This window comes from Nomascus leucogenys, chromosome 1a (genome assembly GCF_006542625.1).
Source record: "Nomascus leucogenys isolate Asia chromosome 1a, Asia_NLE_v1, whole genome shotgun sequence".
Taxonomy (NCBI): Eukaryota; Metazoa; Chordata; class Mammalia; order Primates; family Hylobatidae; genus Nomascus; species Nomascus leucogenys.
This window is the reverse complement of record NC_044381.1, coordinates 88,577,087-88,600,769: the sequence shown is the minus strand read 5'-3', so window position 1 is coordinate 88,600,769 and position 23,683 is coordinate 88,577,087. Positions and strand designations below refer to the sequence as shown.

Sequence of the window (23,683 nt, the reverse complement as noted above, 5' to 3'; positions counted from 1 at the left end):
CAATCCAAAACTATTTTCAGGTCAGGCACAGTGGCTCATGCCTGTAATCCCAGCACTCTGGGAGGCCAACGTGGACGGATCACCTGAGGTAAGGAGTTCACGACCAGCCTGGCCAACACAGTGAAACCCTGTGTCTACTAAAAATACAAAAATTAGCCGGGTGTAGTGGTGCACACTTGTAATCCCAGCTACTTGGGAGGCTGAGGCAGGGGAATCGCTTGAACCTGGGAGGTGGAGGTTGCAGTATGCCGAGATCATGCCACTGCACTCCAGCCTCGACAGAGCAATACTCCATCTCAAAAAAAAAAAAAAAAAAAGTTATTTTCATATTAAGTTACGAATCTTACGAATCTATCCAATAATGAAATATAAGACACATATGAACAAAAAATGAAAGTTATTCAATTAGTTCATTCATTCAAAAACATTCGAGTTTCTAACACATATAACATTCCATAGAATTTCTAAAAATCAGGACAAACAAGTTACTACCATCAAGAGCTAAAGAGCTATTAGGGGAGCTCTTTACACAACAACTACATAGGGTACAAGGCAATAAGCACCACAATATAGTTCTGACAACTATGCTTCTGGCTGGATTTGGAAATTGTGGCATGAAAACAATTGAGAAGAGGTGTAATCACATGTGGAGGAAAAAAAGAAAACCAATCCTCAATCTTGGGTGACTGCACGAAAGGAGCAAAAATAAGTGGTACAATCAACTCCTTCAGTAGGCCTTTTCACTGACCCTCACCAGATCAAGTGAGATGTCCATTCCTTCCAAAGAGGTCCAAGGAAGCATCCATTACTTTCCATGCTTTACAGTGAGCTCTTTTAGGACAGAGACCATGTCTCATCAACTTGTACAGCTTCAGATATCAACACAGTTAGTCATATTGTACCTGTTCAATAAATATTTGATAAATAAGAATTCATTAAAAAAGGAATTCATTAAAAGCAAATGAATGCAGGCCAGGCATGGTAGATAACTTGATGTCAGGAGTTCGAGACACGCCTGGGCAGCATGATGAAAACCCATCTCTACTAAAAATGCAAAAATTAGCCAGGCGTGACGGCGTGCACCTGTAATCCCAGCTACTTAGGAGGCTGAGGCAGGAGAATCTCTTGAACCTGGAAGGCGGAGGTTGCAGTGAGCTGAGATTGTGCCACTGCACCTGCACTCCAGCCTGGGAGACAGTGCGAGACTCCATCTCAAAAAAAAAAAAGAAAGAAAAAGAAAAAAGAATACAGAGAGAAGAGAGTAAAAGAGAAGAAGCTATGTTCACAAAAGCAGAAGAGCCAAGGGGAAAAAGCAACAGGTAACTGCTTGGAAAAAGAGAAAAATGGGAGTAATGTAGTAACATCACAAGCACAGGAAAGCTTAATATGTAGATTGAACATTGTGAACTTAAAAAATAGGAGCTCACAAAATTATAGGGCTTTAAGAGCAGAAGCCACAGTGTAAAAAACCTAAGTATGAGACTTTTTCTCTCTCTCTTTTTTTTTTTCCCTGAGACAGGGTCTCACTCTGTTTCCCAGGTTGGAATGCAGTGGCACAATCCCAGCTCACTGCAGCCTCGAACTCCTGGGCTCACCTTTTGTGACAGCCTGCAACTACAGCCATGTGCTACCAATCCTGGCTAATTTTTTATTTTTTGTAGAGATGGGTTCTCACTGTGTTGCCCAGGCTGGTCTTAAATTTCTGGACTCAGGCAATTCTCCCACCTCAGCCTCCCAAAGTGCTAGGATTATAGGCATGCACCACCATATCCAGCCAAATATGAGACTTAACAGTGAAACAATGAATACTTTTTTCTTAAGATCAGGAATAATGCAAAACGTCCATTTTCACTACTCCTACTTAGCACTCCACGGCAAGTTCTAGCTAGTTTGATGGGCCAGAAAAAAGAGTTTTAAAATGTATAAAGATGGAAAAGGAACAAATAAAACTGTCATTATTAACAGAATCAATCATGATCACATATGACAATTACCTACATACACACACACACACACACACACACACACAATTAGAACTAGCAACTGAATTTAGGAGGTTTACAGGATATCAGGTCAATACACAAACAGCAATTGTTATGTCTGTGTACTAGCAAGTGAATAAGAAAATGGAATTTGAAATACACTACTTAGAGGATCACAAAAAATCCAGTATATCTAATGAAAATCTGTATCTAATGAAAGATGTACAAAACATCTATACTGAAAACTACACAACACTGCTGAGAAGTTAAGTGAAGAGGTTCATGAATGGAATACTTAGTATTATTAAAATGTCTATTCTCCACAGACTGAAAAACAGACTCAATGAAATCCCAGTCAAAATCTAATTGGCTTTTATTTTTTTTAATGACAAATGATTCTAAAATTTACAGGGATATTCAAAGGCTCTATAATATACAAAGCAATTAAAAGGCAAGAATGAGGCTGGGTGCAGTGTCTCATGCCTATAATCCTAGCATTTTGGGGAGCCAAGGCAGGAGGACTGCTTGAGTCCAGAAGTTTGAGACCAGCCTGGGCAACACAGTGAGACTGCACCTCTACAAAAATGAAAATTAACTGGGCATGGTGGTGTGTATTTGTAGTCCTAGACACTTGGGAGGCTGAGGCAGATAGATCACTTGATCCCAGGGATTCATCATAGCTGCAGTGAGCTATGATCATGCCACTGCACATCTCTAAAAATAAAAATTAAAAAAAAAAATAAAGTTAGAGAACGTAATTACCTGATTTGAAGACTTTATAAAGCTACAGTATTCAAGACAGTGTATAATTGACTTAAGAACAAAGAGACCAGTGGAACAGATGAGACTCACACGTATATAGTCAACTGATTTTCAACCAAGAACTAACTCAGCTCAATGGGAAAAGAACAGTATTATCAACAAATGGTACTAGATAGAAACAGGAAAACAGTGCAAGTAAACCTTAACAGTTATTTCATTTCACACTCAAAAAAAAAATTAGAGATGGTTTATCAACCTAAAAGTAAAAGACAAAACCCTAAAGCTTCTCAGAGTAAACATAGGAAAATATCTTCCCAATACTGGCTAAGCAGATTTCTTAGGTAACACACAGTACAGCATTAACCATGAAAAAAACTCAAGAAATTGGACTTACTAAACTTTTTATTCATCAAGAGACATCGTTAAGGAAATGAATAGGCAAGCTACAGACAAGGAAAAGTATTCATAATATACATATCTGACAAAGAAATCATATCTAGAATACATATATAATCTTACAAATCAGCAATTAAAAGACAAGGAAGATCATTTAGAAAAACAGTCAAGACTTGCAAAACAAACTCTGCAAAAAAAAAAAAAAAAAGTTACTGACCACATGAATGGCCAATCAGCACATAAAAAGATGCTCAAAATCAGTCATCAGGAAATAGCAAATTAAAATCATAATGAGATACTATTAAACACCCAGCAGAAGAGCTAAAAGTTTGTTTAAAAACTGATAATACCAAATACTGGTAAGAAATGTGGGGCAACTGGAACCCTCATGAATTGCTGGTGCAACTATAACATGGCACAACCATTTCAGAAAAACAGTTGGGCAGTTTCTTACATAGTAAAATATACAGCTATCCTATGACCCAACTATTCTATTCCTAGGTATCACCCAAGAGAAATGAAATTCCATGTCAACAAAATGACATGTACAAGAACGTTGATAGCAATCTTATTCCTAACAGCCAATAATCAGAAACCCAAATCTTAAAGGACAACTAAGATCTTTGCATTTTATTGGATGTATATAATATCCAAATTTAAAAAGAACTTTTAAGAATTAAGAATAAAGATAAAAAAGAGTGATGGGGTAATTCTCCCACTCCTTCACTTTTTGTGACATACTGGAAGCAAGAAGAGAGAGAATGGAAAAGATCTGGGAGTGGGTGGGGCAGTGGGTGCTGGAGAGGACAGGAAAGAGCCAGAGAAGATTTACAGACAAAGAAAAAGCATGAAGAGATGAGGAAGGAGGAGTAAGTGGAATGACACTATTAGGGAATTCACATCCCAGAGAAGAGAGGGACTGGCAAAGACAGAACAGAGGTTAGCTACAAAAAAAAGTAGGACTTCATAAAAGTTGAGAAACATATAAAGTTAAGAATGGAACACAGAAGAAATGAAGGGGCAGGACACAGTGGATCGTGCCTGTAATCCCAGCACTTTGGGCCAAGGCAGGAAGGAGGATTGCTTGATCCTAGGAATTCCACACCAGCCTGGGCAACATAGCAAGACTGTATCTCAAAAAAAAAAAAAAAAAAGGAGGAGGAAGGAGGAGAAGGAGGAAGGAGGAAGGAGGAAGGAGGAAGGAGGAAGGAGGAAGGAGGAAGGAGGAAGGAGGAGGAGGAAAAGAAAAAAGCCAGGCATGGTGGTGCACACCTAACTACTTGGGAGGCTGAGTGGGGAGGACGGCTTGAGCTGGAGCCCAGGAGTTCAAGGCTGCCAGTGAACTACAACTGTGCACTGTACTCCAGGCTGGGTGATAGAGTAAGACCCCATTTCTAAAAAAATAAAAATATAGAAATAAGGAGCTGTGGGACTGGGAAGTAAGTTCATTCTCTAGCAAGTTGGATCCATGGTCGTGCCATTGATTTCTTCCTGTCCCTTAACCCCAAAGTCAGTAAGTTATTACTGATCCTTAGGTGTTTTACAATTCCTTTGTGCCATCCAATGGGAAATATATGGAATGGGGAGCCTTGAGCTATTACTGTGCAATGGCTACAATACTTATCTAAAAATAATGAGAGAATAACTGGCACTAGAATCTCTGTTTTGAATGATGTATGCATTGTGTCAACATACCTTAATGTTTCTGTTGCTGTTGTCAGAGACAGAGTTTCACTCTGTCACCCAGGCTGGAATGCAGTAGCATGATTATAGGTCACTGCAGCCTTGATCTTCTGGACTCAAGTAATCCTCCTGCTTCAGCCTCCCAAGCAGCTAGGACTACAGGTGTGTGCCAACATGCCCGGCTAATTTTTATTTTTTAATTCTTATTTATGTAGCGATAGGGTCTCACTATGTTACCTAGGGTGGTCTCAAACTCGTGGGCTCAAGCAATCCTCTCACCTTGGCCTCCCAAAGTGCTGGGATTATAGGCATGAGCTGCCGCTTCTGGTTGAGATTAACTTTTATAGAAAGAAACATGCACTGGCCCATCTGTTTCCTGCTCTTTGAATGACTTGTTTTGCTACTTTTAACAAGTAACTAGGCATTTGGGTCTTTATTTACTCATCCTTAAAGTGGAATTGTTATAGATATAATAAACATTAGAAACCCTATATTGGTCAATTATTCTAAAAATGAAACATGCCCTCTTGGTTAATGTACCCATCTATAGGCAGAACTTAAAATTTAATAAATGATCCAATAAAGGAACTAACTCACCTCACATGGAGTAGCAAATTATTCTCACCAGAAGGAAAGAGAAAAAATTATCTTCCATATAACATAAATAAGTTCTTTTTTTTTTTTTCTTTTTTTTAAAGATGGAGTCTTGCTCTGTCATCCAGGCTGGAGAATCTTGGCTCACTGCAACCTCCACCTCCGGAGTTCAGGCAATTCTGCTTCAGCCTCCCGAGTAGCTGAGACTACAGGTGTGCGCCACCACGCCTGGCTAATTTTTTTTCTTTTTAGTAGAGTTGGGGTTTCACCATGTTGGCCAGGCTGGTCTCAAACTCAGGCAATCCGCCCGCTTGAACCTCCCAAATTGCTGGGATTACAGGCCTGAGCCACCCTGCCCAGCCAGCATGAATAAGTTCTGATTAATGCGTTACAGCTTGTTTTCACTGTATATTTGAATACTTTTTGAAAACACTACATGATTTTGCCCTAATTTCAAACAATGTCATGTCTAAATAACCATCACTCTTGGAGGAGGAAAATTCTGTTCTAACAAGAGTCAGAATGTTTTCAGCAGAGTGAAAGTATTTCCCTTGTCACTGTATTCTTTTTCTCATTCAGCAAAGACATCACTTCCAAGACAAATGACACAACTTTTTTTTGTTTGTCCGAGCTATAACACAGCACTTTTTATTTAGTTATAAAATTTTTTAAATTTTATTTTTCATAGAGATGCGGTCTTGCTATATTATCCAGGCTGCTCTTGAGCTCCTGGCCTCAAACAATCCTCCCACCTCAGCCTCCCAAGGTGCTGGGGTTACAGACATGAGCCACCACCAGGTCTAGCTGTACTTTAAAAAATCCAAAATTCCTAAAAACAAATTCTGTGAATCAGTTCTATCAGCCTTTCATGGTATTTTGATTTCAGTATGTACTGGAAATGAAGGAATGGACATGAACTCAGAAATGTCCCTCTAATCAGGCAGTCTTACAACACAGGCAGGATCAGCTCAACTCTTCCCCTCAGAGGAACTAGCTGCTGACAGCAAGCGATTAGTGTTCTGAAACAATTCCAAGGGGCTTGTCAATGTAAACTATCGGCTGCCGTAAGAAATGTCAAATCTCCATGGTAAGGTATTTTTAGAGCTCCCCACCAGAGTCAACACAGGTTTACTATAAAATGCGAGAGAGCATTTCTGATGAGGAGTTGCTGCCAATGCCGAAGCATTTCTCAGCCTGCTTCCAAATGTGGATGGCATCGTCCCACTGGATGAGGCGCCTGCTCAGATAATGTCTTGCACAGAGGCAGCTTCTCTTCACCCTTAGGGTGTTGCTGACAATACAGACAATAGTTCTGCTTTCTAGCTACAGTAATAGATTTAATTACCTGGCTATTTTGGGAGATCAAGGAAGGAAATGCCCCCCTCCCCAACTCTTCCTGCAAATTATATTTCCTGTAGTCCAGGTCACACATCTCTCCATGAGAAGAGCTTTTCAGATCAACATATACAAATTGAAAAGCCTGAGGGCAATGAGTTAAATCACAAAACAAAAAGCATTATTCTATATAAAAGCTCGATAAAGGCTACAAAATCCATCTGTCAGAGAAATAGTCCTCTCTGAATAAGAAGTTAGATTCACACTCTCCGGTCAGTTATTTTTCATGTGGCCAAGAACTTCATGGTCACTGCCAAAAGAAATTTACTGCCATATATAAAGGGCAGTGATTCTTCAACTTGTAAATATTATGAAATACCAGCAACTCATTTTAATGCAATATATGTCATATTTGTTCAATGTGCAAATAGTTTTCCATTGGAAAAGTTCCAAGCTGGCCTAATCGAGAAATAGCTGTTCTCTGGAAACAGTATTTTCAAAAGCAGCCATTATCACCAATGGAGACCATGTAGTGAATAGCGAATATTTACACTAGGCCACACAAGCAAAGAATAATATAGTAAAGACAATATTCTCCTCCATTTCTGACACTTCTACAGCTTATGAGAGAGTGTTTTTGTATTCATTATCTCATTTTGGAAAATGGGCCAAGGAGCAGGAAGAACTGTAGAGAGCATCCTTGAATGGGGTGTGCACTGACTGTCCTCCAAACAGACCACATGGCTTTATAAAGGTCACAGGAAAAACAATGCAGCTCTCCGCTCTCGGAGTTTTTTCTTGGAGGAAAAAACTAAGGAAATCCAAATGAGTGCATCTTCCCTTGTGCTGAAAAACAGTTGAGAAATACTAAGAAGCTACTTTGTATACCACTATGTTCTCCCAGATTTGAAAGCAACCCTGCATGACTACAGTTAATGATGTGCACATTTAATAAACACCATCAAAACAAACAAACAAAAAAGAGTCTGAAGAACAGACTGTAACTACTTAAGAGATCAGATTTTCTTTGTTTCTTCCTCTCCTTGTTCCTTTCTTCGGTCATTTATCAAGCACTGCAACAGAAATGGGACTACTTTGCCGTCTTGTATCCAGCAAACATCAGAAAACAGACACAAACTCCAAAAAGCACTATGACCCTGCCTCTATTACAACCTTAGGAAGACAGTGAACTTGACAATGAAGCTTAGAGACCTGCCTTGGCAATAAGGACAGAGAGATCTGAAATAGCAAACTAAAGAAGGCAGAAGAGACACACTCAGGAGTCCAGATCCCAATCTGCCAGACTACACACATTTAACCGCCTTCCTTGCAAAAGATGATGTCCCTGTGTACCAGGTGGAAGGATTATTCCTAAAGCAATTATTCCAAGCTGTAGCTCCATACCACCTCTAGAGGACTCCAAGAATCTCAAAGAATTTGGTAAAATTTCAGAACAAAATTTTATTTCGGCTAATTTATGGAAGACTGAAGAAAAAAAACAGTAAGAATAGTTAGAAATCACCCAGCTGCGACCAATTCTTACCTTAAAACCTGAAGGGAAAATAACTTCTCACTCCTTTTGAGAAAAAGGGAGACCTTAGTGTATAACAGTAGGGAAGAAGATTCAATTATTAAAAATAAAAACTGTTCAAATTATTTCATAGCCTCTTCACAGAACTGATGAAGGAGGAATTCATCTGGTAGGAAATTAGAAAGGAGAGAGTGAGCCTTCTTTTCTGCCTCCAGTTAACAAATCAGCAAGTCTGTCAAACTCTTAACTGACTATACATTATAAAAACAAACACTGACAAACTAGCTATTGCTCAAACGCCATCCTCAGACCCTGATGAGAAAATGGCAGTTACCTGGTCCAATTCAGGGTCACATAGAAACAGCTAAAGGAACAGTGGTAGATTTTACTTTTTAAGACTACAAATTCCTCACCTGAACTTTTTCTCTCTCATTTTCTTCCCAAATCTGGACCACAACTTCATTCTTTACCTGAACTTGATTTTTACTACCATCCTCCACTTAGAAGAAAGTAAAACTTCTCTCTCAAGGGAAAAAAAAAAGAGAGAGAGAGAAAAGGAAATGAAGATGCAGAGGAAAAAAGATAGCCCACTCACCCACTCTGAAGGAATGAGAAGGAGGAATGGGAGGCCAACTGAAAATACTTTATCTAAATGCTCTGAAAAGAGATTACACTGGAATTGCTCATCTAAAACAAAAACCTATCAGTCTGTCTTTGTGTAGAAGTAGTAAACTTAGCCAGGATTGGTGGCTCATACCTGTGATCCCAGCACTTTGGGAAGCTGAGGCGGTTGGATCACCTGAGGTCAGGAGGCCGAGACCAGCCTGGCCAATATGGTGAAACCCTATCCCTATTAAAAAAAAATACCAAAAATTAGCCAGGCCTGGTGGCACATGCCTGTAATCCCAGCTACTTGAGAGGCAGAGGTGGGAGAACCGTTTGAACCCAAGAAGTGGAGGTTGCAGTGAGCCAAGATTGCGCCACTGCACTCCGGGCAACAGAGCTAGACTCTGTCTCAAAAAAATAAGTAAATAAATAAAAGAAATAGTAAACTTAATAGAATCAGTAGCCCAAGGATAAAGAGATCATGTTGTAACTTGGTAAGAATCCAATAAGTAAATAAACAGGGATGTCACTACCATTAGGGCTGAGAATAGGTAACTGAAATAAATCTAATGAGAGCTGTGCAAGAAAACCAACCCATGCACAACCCTAACATTGTGCATAAAAAGACAAGAGTTCACAACTACTGCATGTGACCACACAAAATCTAAATATCCCATAAAAGAAAAACAGGCAAGAAAGAAACAACTGCTACTTATTAATATTTTTTAACAAGTTAAAATTTGCGTATCGCTTCCTTCAGGTATTTAAATGCTAAAATCTCAATGTGATGCTTAAAATTAAAAACACGCTATAATACCAGAGAATCAAAATTTGAGCATTTTCCAACAATTCAACATTATAATTTAAAACTTGGCAATATTTGCCTAATTTAAATCAGTCTCTCAATGGAAGGGACTTGCAACTGCAGAAGTGAAATCCAGCAAGCTACTGTTGTATAACCAAAAGATCTTCCAAGACAGTGCTATGTTCTTGCTGCTGACATTAACAGCTGCTGAAACACATTCTTTTAAAAATCATTTTCTTCCAGGGGTGGAGTTTCCAAAAGAATTCCAGGCTAAAATCTAAATAGACACTGTTCCAAAACTGAATGATACCACAAAATGCAGACTTCCTTTAAAACAACTTTTACACTCTTTACTTGGAAGAGAGGGCAGAGGACAAAGCTCTCATCATTTGCTCTGTTTATACCACAATGGCTTCAAGACAACAAACTGTGGGGATCATCACTGACCAACTGGTTGAAGTACATTATTGCTCATACAGAAAGCTTCTGTTAAGCGTAAACACTTAAAAGAAGCCCATTGGAAGTTAAGAGCATTGTGGCATACTAACCTATCCTGAGCATCAGAGAAGGAAACCAACAAACAAGCACTCGGAAGCCATCAAAACAGCACAAAGGACAACTACTTTCATATGCAGGGAGACGACTGTTGCTTACATAAACCTTTGTAGTGTAATGATTTGAAAGCCAGACTCTTTTTTTTGTTTTTTAAAGTTATTGTAAATTGAAGGATGAGAGAATGTTAGTGGAATAATCAGAGATCTTAGCACAGAATTCCTTAGATTTTACAATGTAGCATTGTTAAGTTATGTGAAGCTGCCATAGGATGGCGAGGCAACAGATAGAAGAAGCGGGACATCAGATAGGATGTAGCAGGTTACAGACACACCATTTTTAAAAATCTAGGAGGAACCAGGTGCGGTGGCCCATGCCTGTAATCCCAGCATTTTGTGAGGCCCAGATGGGCAGGTCACTTGAGGCCAGGAGTTTGAAAACAGCCTGGTCAACATGGTGAAACCCCTTGTCTACTAAAAAAAAAAAATAGCTGGGTGTGGTGGTGCATGCCTGTCATCCCAGCTACTCAGGAGGCTGAGGCAGGAGAACTGCTTGAACCTGGGAGGCGGAGGTTGCAGTGAGCTGAGACTGTGCCACTGCACACCAGCCTGGGTGACAGAACGAGACTCTGTCTCAAAAGAAAAGAAAAAGGAAAAAAAAAAACCTAGGAGGGATTCTGACATTCAGTTATCCCTTGATAATAACCACATGCAGCTTCTGGTGACTTGACTTTCCTATCTTTCCATCAGAGGAGCAGAAGGCATTCCTTTTAAAAGTATGTTATTATTCTACTCTTTCTATATAGCAGCTCATTTTATATTATCCCTTCACTTAAGAATCAAGAGGAAAATTCTGCTTACATAGAGAAACATGCCCTGCATAAGAAAAACACTTCCTAAAAAATCAATGGAAAAAAAGTCAACCCGAATAGGGCAGTTACTCCTTCAAGAGGTGCTTTCTTTTATCTTAAATAAAATGAACACAGCTAATAAATACTTCCAGTTTAGAAGACACTAAGTCTAACACACATCATACATAGGTATTTAAGAGTTTCTAGCTGCCATCATCTCCAGCCAGTACCTTATTAATCATTGGCATAGGGTCCCCCTGCCCCTTCTCAGTGGTGTGCTCTGTGTTCTGTGATAACCTATTATTAGCCTATGTTAGTAATGGCCACTTTTGGATGGTAAAATTATAGATGGTTTTCATTTTTGTCTTTATGTTTATCTGCATTTTCTACTTTTTTAATAGTATGTATTATTTTTGTAACAGTTATTTTAAACATTTGTTGAGAATAGCGTATTAAATGAGATTTTCCTTGATGCTCTGAACGAATACAACTGAATGTTATTCCAAGTGATCATCAAAATACAACTAAAGGATCAAATTATAGTAACAATGAATGCTGGATCTTGGCCTAAATCTTTACGATCAACAGACTCTATACACATGCAGAACAGATGAATGTACATTGGCTTCTCCATCTTTTAATTGAGGCCACTGCATAGTAATACAATGGGGATACCATCAAATTTAGGGAAGGAGCCAATATTCAGATAGAAATAGAGACAGATGGTCTCTCTGCACACACTGTTTCACAAAGCTTTCCATTTTACAAAGGGGGCACCTAACTCCATAGGCCAGACTAATTTTATTCAATTGGTTTGAGAAGGAATTTTTTTTAAAAAATGAGGTTGGGAATCTTTCATCAGGGATTACCATTCATTCACAAAATTGGGAAAGTATCTCTTACCAGATGGAATATGATATAATCATGCATAAAACTCTTTTAGATATTTTCCTACCCATTAAGAACTCTAGAAGTCTTGATTGAGGTCTTACAGCACTGCACCCACAAACAAAAGATATTTGCTGCCACGAATAAATAATTTACCCGAGTTAATCTAGAAGCCATAAAGTATTGTTAAATTCCCACTAAGGTCAACCTTTCATGCCCCTCCATTTACATACTGGCTAATGACCCAATTATTTATACAAATGCAAACCAAGGGTAATGAGGTTGGATGATTTGTTTTTGGTACTGAGGCATGGTCTCTTGGCTTACAATTGCCAAAAGAGATTAAGTGAAAGGTTAACTGGGTACTAAGAAAGTTCTGTGACAAACAGGATCACAATTCTTAGTGAACTAGCACCCTTTTCTTATTTTTATTTTTTGTAGAGATGGGGTCTCACTATATTGCCCAGGCTGGTCTCAAACTCCTGGCCTCCAAGCAATCCTCCCACCTTGGCCTCCCAATGTACTGGGATTACAGCCATGAGTCACAGCACTCAGCCAAACTGGCACTCTTTGTAAATACAGCCTAAATGAAGGTTTTTGTAATTTATATTAGGGAAAAAATATTCACCTACCCACCTAATGAGGAATTTTATCAAGGGTACTGACTGATGAAATCTTTTACCAATCAGTTTTTTAGAAACTCACTCTAAAGTCTTTCAATTTAACTCAGCAAATGTTCTAACAATTTTATAATTTGAATATGTGATTTTCAACAATTCCAAAATGAAAGTAGCAAGGTCTGACAAATAGCAATGCTGTATACTAACAAAGACAACCTGAATCACAAGCATGTGCAGGTACAACCGCAGACACAAAATGGCAGTTATGCCTTCACAACACAAAATTACATAGTGAGCTGTGGCTTTCTTCTACTTACTGCCAAAGACGCATTCCTCTGAGATGCCTGCTCACATATATTCCAACATGAAAATAAGGGTTTATTCACATATTAAAAAGCCAACTCACATTACAAGTTGAAAATTTGGCTTTTTGCTGCTGAATGAATAAATTTGCTTGTCCTTTTTCTCTTTAGAGCAGACATAGGGCTGGGAGAGAAGGGCTGGTAAACACTCCTAATAAATTATCAGAAAAAAATGAAGAAGGGTAATCTATCTAGGAAAAGTCTTCATTTTATGTCTATTCCTAAGTGACTTACAAATGCTTTCAACTTCAGAATATAATTATTTTAAAGTCTTGTTATAAAGTAAATTGAGAAAAAGTAAGAAAACTTTTGATTTCTTAAAAATAAATTGAAACACTGTCAACTTACTACTTAGCAAACACACCAAAAAAATGACTTTCACCCACTTCATTGCCAGGTACCTAACAGGTCTCAATAAGTCTACCGACCCAACATTTTAAGAAAGTGAAGAGAGGAGTATCAAATTTCCATTCTAAATACTGAGATACTGATTTGTGAGACTAGTTAGGAGGATGCAAAACAGATACAATGTACATTTCCAGGATTTCCCCTGCCTCCACCACCCTGTAGAGGTTAAGGAGAGGCTGCAGATGGCAAGACAGGTCTAAAAGGTCTGAGTGGAGAAATAAACGGGAGCTGGAAGACAGGCCACACTTCCTACTTTCTCACAAAGGAAAATAGTATGGGAAGCATGGAGAAATCTCCTAAAACTGATCCATGAGATTAGAACTGCTTACAAATGTAAAATATTCCACTGCTTTTCATTCTATCCAGGGAAAAAAATTTACTTTTATCAATGTATAATACCCTCTATAATACTTTTAAGGAACAAGTCTCCTTTTCTAATTCTCTCAATCACAGAAGAGTAGAAAACATTTAGTAGCATTCTGGATAATTTGTGCCAATTTAGATGATTCATGTAATATTGCTTTTCCAGACTAAATGGTCTATGGCCAGTGCTTTCAAGTCAACAAGGGTGCGGAGAGCAAGACCTAAATTACAGATCTGAGTCAGTGTCTAGAAGCTCCCTCAGCCCGGAGGGCCGTTCCCCACAAAGGCAGCATTTCATCTGGTGGTACAAAAACAAGCCAAGTTTTTGTACCACTTTCCATATTTACACAAGTCCTTTTGTATGCCTTTAATATATATACAAGTCCTTTCATATATAAAAAGAAGAAGACTCCATTCCACAAGAAACAAACAAAGAAGAGTAATATCAGTTCACCGAATTGATTTTTCAAAGAAAATTTTCAATAGGCTTTTCCCCTTAAAACCCAACTATAACATGCACATTTTTTAAAAAAGAAAATGCACACAAAATGTATTACACAACAACAAATGCATTCACAAAGTGTAAGATCTTCAAACAATTTCAACAAAAGATGTTAATGTTTTCCTTCCTGCAACATGGACATAATATGTATAAATTAAAGGGGAAAAAATCTTTTGAGTTCACTTTTTTTCAAATGTTAAACATTTAAGTAAAAATGGCACTCAAAAAGAAAAAACAGAAATTATATTGTTGTAAATTTTTCTCTGATACTTTATCAGTAATTAGGTTCCCAAGTTGAAAGGATTAATGATTTTTGAATGGAACTGCCTATTCAGTTTCATGGAGGCAACATTCCAAACAAGAGCAAAGGGTAATATGACTCCCCCAATAGTAAGGGAATTAGCTTTTTGAATGCAAAATTTAAATGACTTAAGATTCATTTCAGGCCAGGCATGGTGGCTCACATTTGTAATTCTAGCACTCTTGGAGACTGAGGCAGACAAAAAATATAAAATATTACCCAAACTTGGTGGTTCATCACGCCTGTATTCTCAGCTAATTGGGAGGCTGAGGTGGGAAGATCACTTAAGCCTGGGAGGTTGAGGCTGCAATGAGCTGAGATTGCACCACTGTACTCCCGCCTGGGCAACAGAGTGAGACCGTCTCAAAAAACAAAACAACAAAAACAAAAGCAAAAGCAAACAAAAAAAAGATACATTTCACACAAGAACAAGATACAAAATGATCCCTAAGACCCAATATTGGGTCACAAGGGACATAAGGGCACAACAAAGATTTCCAAGGAGGCTCCCAGATGACTGATATACAGTACTATTTCGAGGTGCAACCTGACAGGTGCGCAACCCTCTTCTATACTACTGCTACCAGTACAAAGTAACATAGTGACAAACTGACAAATTTAGAAAAAAAAAAAAAAAAAAAGAAGTAAAAGAAGTAAATTTTGTAGGCATAATGGCGAATTCTCACAATGCAGAAAAATGATGCCAGAAGCATCATTTGGACTACAGAATGAATAGAGCTATTTAAATGAAACAGCAACCAACACATTCTGAAAAGCTCATTAATGACACAATTGATCTGTAAGTATCCTGCACATTCCACACCTGCACAGGAGTGTAGAAGCAGACACAGAGAGTGAACTCAATGGTAGGCCAATTACCAGAGAAAAGTGCTTCGTATTAGTAGATAAGACAGAAAGCTATCAACATGTTGGTTCAAACTCATCGACCATTCAAAATGTAAAACATTCTATCACAGATCACTAGGATACCTAATAATAGATCTTTTCACAAGTACCTAACAACAGATTTATAGCCTCTTTCAGTGATCCTCAATTTATTCTAAACTCCCTTATGATTCTGAGTAATAAATGCACATAGCATCTACATTTACTCAAAGTTAAAAAGCATCCAAAAATCATACAATACATTATGTGGGAAGAGCACAAACAAATGCATGGGAATAATAAAGACCAAAACCAGGATAGTGGCTTCTTGGGGATAAAGAAAGGGAACTGCTGTTAGGGAGAAATATCCTGGTTTTTTAATGTTCAATGGAATTGGTAAACATTCGATTTCTCTATAGAGTGTTGAGGAGAGGCAACATGGATTTTGTTTGTCTGCTAATCAAAAAAGGAGCTGGAGTAAGGACATTTGTGTTATGCCTTATATGCTTTTTGTATTTGAAATATTCCTACTAATTTTTCAAGAACAAAAACAAATAAGGAATTAGAAGGGTATAGACTGTTCTAAGAAAACACAAAGAACAAGTCTGCACTGCCAAATATGCACCTACCTATACAAAGGGAGGATTTTGCCAGTATCCAAGACCCTTTTTAGCATTCACAGCACAAGTCGGTTGATTAGGACACAAAACCTTCTGGGGGTGTGGGGGTGGGGTAGAATCTGAAAGTGATATATTTTATTCTCATGTCTTTGAATACTAAATCACTACCTGCTAACTGTTAAGAGTGAAGAGTATGCCAGTCAACACCAACACACTCTGCCAGTTTAATTTAATGGTATTATTTTGCCTTGCTTTGCAATTACTCCCACATTTCCCCAGGGAGAAACTAATGGATTACTAAAAATAAAATGGAGATTAAGTGAATCACTTAGGCTGTTTTGGCTCCTAACTCAAACTGGCTTAAATAAAAAGGAAATGTACTGGCTCAAATGCTTGGACGTCAAGAGAAAGGGCAAGCTTCAGGGCTGGTTTCCTTGTGATTCTGGACTCCGTCCTCCACCCTGTGTGGCTTCTCACTCAGTCCGGAAGCCAGAACGCTGCAGCTACACCAGACCTCACACCAGCACACAACAACATCCAGAAGAAAGAGGCAGCTCTGTCCTAACCATGAGAGGCCTTCTGCCAGAAGCTCCAGGCAAACCCACATTGGAGCCACGCTGGGTAGAAAAGGATTACAGGACCATCTCTGAAACCATCCCCCTGGCCAGGTAACACTCAGCACTCACGGATGCAGCCAGAGTTCATGAGTCAATCATGGACAAGGCAGAAATGAGATTGCTCCTAATCAGGGCGAGCTGCAGTCAGTTCTTCAACCCCATAACATGAGGAATAGATGGGATGCATGATATGGATCCAACCCTAATGTTCAGTCAGTACTATTTACAGGGAATAGCCTGAGCAATACTGTATCAGAATACGAAATAAATCACTATTACACTGTATTTGTATATAAAGTTACAGATTCAAAAAGCAGATAACAAATGACTTCATCTCTTTGAGAAAAGTAGATTTTTAAAAATTTTGTTTCTATGTTTTCATTTCTCTAATCAGAAATTTAAACACAGAAAATCAACACTTTGTAAAACAGGTAGGTCATAGGAAGTACGGCATAGTACTTACTATATTCTTGTGCCATGGCTACCGAAATTTAGACAGCAACATCCACACCAATAAGGTATAACCTGAAATAAAATTAGAAAAAAAACCTGGTTAAGTACACAATAAATTTCACTAAAATACAATAGCTGTATAACTTTCACAGGTCTTATCTTTGATCCAGAAGAGGCAAACCAGCCTTTCTAAGGTAAACAGTTGCTTTTAAATTAGACATTGGAGAAAAACGTCTCTAGTATTATAATATTTCTTTCTTTTTTTTTTTTTAAAGACAGAGTTTCACTCTTGTTGCCTAGGCTGGAAGGCAATGGTGCGATCTTGGCTCACCGCAACCTCCGCCTCCCAGGTTCAAGCGATTCTCCTGCCTCAACCTCCCTAGTAGCTGAGATTACAGGCGTGTGCCACCACGCCCGGCTAATTTTGTATTTTTAGTAGAGACGAGGTTTCTCCATGTTGGTCAGGCTGGTCTCGAACTCCCAACCTCAGGTGATCCGCCCGCCTCAGCCTCCCAAAGTGCTGGGATTACAGGCATGAGCCACCGCGCCCGACCTGTCTGTAGTATTAAAATATTTCTAAATATTTTTAAGGTCACGTGCATCTTTGTAGAGCTGACCGTAACAAACCAAAACAAACAAAATACCTTTTTATCAAGTACTGTTGCCCTGGACTGCTATTTATAAAGCTGAAACAAAAAGGGGAAAAAATAGAATTATTATTTTTCTCTTTTTGAGATGGAGTATCATTCTGTCACCCAGGCTAGAGTGCAGTGGCACAATCTTGGCTCACTACAACCTCTGCCTCCCAGGTTCAAGCAATTCTCCTGCCCAGCCTACCGAGTAGCTGGAACTAGAGGCGCACACCATCATGCCCAGCTAATTTTTGTATTTTCAGTAGAGACAAGGTTTCACCATATTGCCCAGACAGGTCTCGAATCCCTGACCTCAGGTAATCCACCTGCCTTGGCCTCCCAAAGTGCTAGGATTACAGACGTGAGACACTGCGCCCAGCTGAAAAATAGAATTATTAAACAGACCTCAAAAATCATGTAGTCTACTCACTACAAGACACAACTAACCTGTTCAATCCAACGCAATTTAAAGCTAGATAAATCAGCTTCAATTTCCAAATTCCTTAACTTGAAGATCTGAGGAAACAGTTCTCAGGAGAAAAAAATGCAAAAATACGATTCCAATATCTGACACTGCATCATCTGATTTAGTAAAATCTATGAATATTCAGCACACTATGGAGTGCTGAACAAACACACCCATAGAATTTGAGATTCTTAAGACCCTGGGATTGCTTTTAATATTCAAAAGGGAAAGATAATAGCCGGTACAATGGCTCACGCCTGTAATCCCAACTACTCTGGGGGCCAAGGCACGAAAATCGCTTGAACCTGGGAGGCGGAGGTTACAGTGAGCTGAGATTGTGCTGCTGCACTCCTCCAGCCTGGACGATAGAGCGAGACTCTGTCTCAAATAAAAAAAAAAAAAAAAAAAAAAAAAAAAAGGAAAAATAAGAACTCTGTCCTTATCCAAACCTCGGGCCACATAACTATATAACAAACCACACTTTCAATTAAGAGGGACTGAAAAACATAAAAGTCTAACTAAGCTTTAAGACAATGAAGTTTCCAGGTAGTATGATGACAAGGCTGAGGACCACTGTCCACGTATCCACAAATACAGTGTCTAACTTCACTTGCCTTAGTGTGTGTGAGATTCAGCCATGTTGCTGTATTCATTATAGTTAATAAGCTTTTAAAAAATTTTTTTAAAGCATTAAAAGAAGAAAAGTGGAAGCCTCAAAACAGAAGGAAATATTTGCAATACATATATCTACCAAAGGACTGATTCAGAACATATAAAGAACTCCTTACAAATTAATAAGAGGGCTGTGCACAGTAGCTCATGTCTGTAATCCCAGCGTTTTGGGAGGCTGAGGAAGGAGGATCGCTTGAGCCCAGGAGTTTGAGAACAGCCTGGGCAACATAGCAAGACCCTGTCACTACAAAAAAAATTAAAAAATAAAAAAAATTCAACATTTTCCTTGGTTTAAAAAATAAAAATAAATAAAAATAAAAAGCTAGGCATAGTGGTGTGCGCCTATAGTCCCAGCTATTTGGGAGGCTGAAGCAGGTGGATCGCTTGACCCCAGGAGTCCGAGGGTGCAGTGAGCTCTAATTGCATCACCACATCCCAACCAGAGCAAGACTCTGTCTCTGGGGGGAGAAGAAAAAGACAAGCCACCCAAACAGAATATAAAAATGGCTAATAAGCATATAAAAAGGTGTTCAACTTCATGCATCACCATGGAAATACAAACTAAAACTACAATGAAATAAAATTACATAATGATGAAAATGGCTGAAATTTTAAAATCTGACAACACCAAGCCTTAGGATGTGCAGCAATTCAACTCTCACACAATGCTGATGGGAATATAAACCGTAAAGCTGTTTGGCAGTATCCAATAAAGCAGAATATAAACATACCCTGCAACCCAGCAATTCCACTCCTAGGTAAATGCCTCCTAGGAATGTGCATACATAGATCCCATACAATAATTTTCCAATAACTGTTAGTTGTAATAGCCGAAATCCAGTAACAAATTGTGGAATATTCATATAATGGAATACTACGGAGCAGGAATCAGGATTTTTTCTTTTCCTGTAAAGGGCCAAATAGTAAATATTTCAGGCTTTGCAGGCCATAAAGTCTCTGTCCCTGTCACATCTGCTCAAACCTGCCTTTGGAGTACAAAAGCAGCCACAGACAATATGGGCTTGGCTGTGTTCCAATAAAACTTTATTTACAAAAACAGCCAGTCCACCAGCCTTAGTTTTGCCTGCTACACAGCAATGAATATAAATGAACCATAACTAATACAAGAACACTGATAAATCTCACAAACATACTGTTGAGACAAAGAAGCCAGACGCATGAAAGGATATACTGTATGATTCTGTTTTATAAAGTTCAGTAATAGGTAAAACTATGTAAGTCGGAATAATAGTTTCCACTGAGTATAGGATGTAGAGGAAAATACAGACTGGGAGAAGGAAAAGCGGGGGAAATTTGGTGGGCTAATAATATTAGATTCCCTGATTTGAGTGGTAGTTTCATGACTATGTTCAATTTGGGAAAATTCATTAAGGTATAAATTTCTGATGTACTTGTCTTCATTCTGAAGAAAAAAAGTAAAACATTTCAGTAATTATTATAAATAAACAATATGGGACACATTACTAAGTGGATGCTTTCTCATAGTGTGCTATACCCAGATTCAAATACTGATGCAATGCAAGCCTTGTGCCCTCACAAAGCAAGTTCCTGAAGCTTTCCCTTCACATCTACAGTGTGATGTCTGCATCGCAACTAAACTCCTCTTCCAAGTTTCATGTAAGACTTGAGAACGAGCTATGATTAGATAGCATACACAGGAGTGGCAGGAGGTAAATGCAATACAGAGCGAGGAAGGAAAGTAACAGATGGGTGAAGAGACTGGTAGAAATAAGTCCCTGCATTTTAACATAATCTGCTAAGTAAGCAATACAGAATTTAAAAAGTAACACAAACAGCTTAGAAACACAATTTGGAAGGTCACTGAACTTGCCTTTTGGACATTAAAAATAACGACAATTTAAAAGCTTACTAAGGCTCTTAAAAGACTGATGAAGGGATTTATTTCTGGTACAACAATTTCTTCCAATCTAACAGATTACATAGGAAGTTTCAACTTTTCAAGTGAAGTAGCAAACATGGCAATGATACAGTCTTGACTTTCTAAGCCGACATGTTTTCACATTATAAGGATTTACGTTCTATTGTATGGGCTTATGTCATTAGTGAAATGAAAAGAGAAGAAATAAAGAAAAGAAGGTGAAAATAATTGAAATCTAGTCACTACAGGCCAGGCACAGTGGCTCACGCCTATAATCCCAACACTTTGGGAGGCCGAGGCGGGCGGATCACGAGGTCAGGAGATGGAGACCATCCTGGCTAACACAGTATGAGTGTACACTAACACAGTGAAACCCTGTCTCTACTAAAAACATAAAAAAATTAGCCGGGTGTGGTGGCGGGCGCCTGTAGTCCCAGCTACTCAGGGGGCTGAGGCAGGATAATTGCTTGAACCCAGGAGGTGGAGCTTGCAGTGAGCCGAGATCACATCACCGCACTCCAGCCTGGGCAAGAGCAAGACTCCGTCTCAAAAAAAATAAAAAGTCAGTTGGGCTACATGGCAAAACCCCATCTCTACAAAAAATACAAAAATTAGCCAGGCGTGGTGGTGTGAGCCTGTAGTCCTGAGGAGGCTGAGGTAAGAGGATCACTTGAGCCCGGGAGGTTGAGGCTGCAGTGAGCCATGATCATGCCTCTTCACTCCAGCCTGGGTGACAGAGCAAGATTATTAAATGTAGGGCGAGTAAAAGGCAAGTGAAAAGAAAATAAGGAAAGGAAGTCTTCCCATAGAGGTAAGAATGGAAATAAGTTTTGAATGATTACAGATAGGCAAGGTTAGGAGAATAGAAGTATCACTCTAGGCAGAGGGAGAGAACGTATGCATGGAGACATGAATGAGTCGGTCATATCTGAGGTATAATGAGAAATCTGAGACAACCAGAATGTGATGTAGAAGGACAAGCTTAAACTGAGATGTGGCCAGGTGCAGCTGATCATGCTTATAATCCCAGCACTTTGGGAGGCCAAGGCAGGAGGCTACTTGGGCCTAGGAGTTTGAGACCAGCCTTGGCAACATAGTGAGACTTCATCTCTATATAAAAATAAACAAATAAATAAAACTGAGATGATGAAAGGACTTGTCAATCACACTAAAGTTTGAATTTTATCTTACAAGCATTATGGAACCATGGGAGTGGGAACCGGGGAATAAGAATGGAATACAAGGAATAGAGGAGGAAGTGGCATGTCTCAAAATATATCTTTTTGCATAGTTTTGACATTTAGAACCATGGTAATGTTTCACAAAATAAAAAAAGCAAACAATTAACATCAACCAGTATATAAGGGGAACCTAAAGTGAAACATAAACAGCAACAACTAAACTGCATTAGGAATACGTAACATAACCACAAGACCACCCTGAAGGGAATGCAGAAGAACTAACCACTGTGGAAGCCAGTATCTTGACTACAATAGACACTGAGGCTAGAGACAAAACAAACACAGAAAGGAGAAAGGCCAGAATGAATTCCATGGTGTTCGATTTGAATCAGCGGTATCACTATGAAATCATGATTTTTAACATGTATTTCAATAGACAGGAACAGATAAATGTAGATATGTGTATATATACATATATGCATTTCCTAGCTCTGTCCTCTGAGAGAGTCTAAGGGTAACTACATCTTAATAGCACAATTAGCACCCAGACGGTGGTTTCTAAACACCAGCCTTCAATAAAAAGAACCAGGACTACTTGGAGAGATGTCTGGCTGCAAAACTGAGACAGGGAAAATATCAGGTGAGCCCGAAATATCTTCTGGTGCCAAAAAGTAAGGAAGTACTCAAAAAAGCTGGGGAAAGTGGAAACAAACTGAAGAGGCCACATCTGGAACAATTTAAAGGATTATAACCCATAGGATAAAACAAACATCCACAAGTCCATAGTGATAAAAAACAAATAACTGAATGTGTAAGTACATGGAAGAGAAGGCCAAGCTCTTTCTTATAGGAAAATTTTAATGGACACATGCAAAAAGGATAATGGAAGTAGAAAAACCACCATTTGACAAACACCACAGATTAAAGAAAATAAGGAAACATAACTAACTGCAATGTTTGATCCTGGATTGGACCACGGTCCAAACAAAAGACATTATTGGAACAGCTGACAAAAAACAAATGCAGTGTACAGATTAGTTAGCAGTATTCTATCAAGGTTAATTACCTGATTTAGATAATTTTACTATAGTTATGTAAGATATTAACATTTGGGAAAGGTGGGCAAAGGGTAGATGAAAGTTGTTTGACATATCTAAGTTTTTTCTAAAAATTCTGAGATTATGTCAAAATAAAAAGCGAAAAAAAGAAAAATATGGATAGACAAGGGATTCTGAGTCATAACCTTCATCTAAAATCTAGTTTCAGGTCTTTTTCTCTCTATGCCAAATATTAAAGCTAACAAAGTGTGATATCTAAAAAAAAAAAAAATATGCATATATGTATAAATGAGAAGTTTGAAAATATGAGCAAATAAGGGACTGTAAATAACCAAACAGAATGGAAAGAGAACCAAACCATCGAGAAATTTAAAATGTGATAACTGAACTTTAAAAAAATTCATTAGGTGGATAAATCACAGAATGGACACACATGAACACTGAATCAGTGAAATGAAAGACTGACCTTGAAAAATTACCCAGAATGTTTCTCAAATAAAAAAATACAAACCTTAAAAGAGAGATTACGGCCAGGTGCAGTGGCTCACACCTGTAATTGCAGCACTTTGGGAGGCCAAGGCGGGTAGATCACCTAGCCTGGCCAACATGGTGAAATCTCATCTCAACTAAAAATACAAAAATTAGCTGGGCATGGTGGT

The 23,683-nt window shown here is 38.6% G+C and overlaps 1 protein-coding gene across 9 annotated transcripts in view; it reads right to left on the bottom strand.

Moving 5' to 3' along the window:
- SIPA1L1 (signal induced proliferation associated 1 like 1) overlaps positions 1–23,683 on the bottom strand; it is a 433,967-nt gene that overhangs the window by 200,726 nt on the left and 209,558 nt on the right. For 7 of the 9 annotated variants that reach the window (XM_030812823.1, XM_030812861.1, XM_030812855.1 and 4 more), the window contains one exon: positions 17,126–17,187. The gene's annotated coding sequence lies outside the window, so the exon portion shown is untranslated. Of the gene's footprint in view, positions 1–17,125; positions 17,188–17,759; positions 17,802–23,683 lie in introns of all 9 variants that reach the window. The other 2 variants (XM_030812833.1, XM_030812849.1) reach the window with 1 other exon arrangement.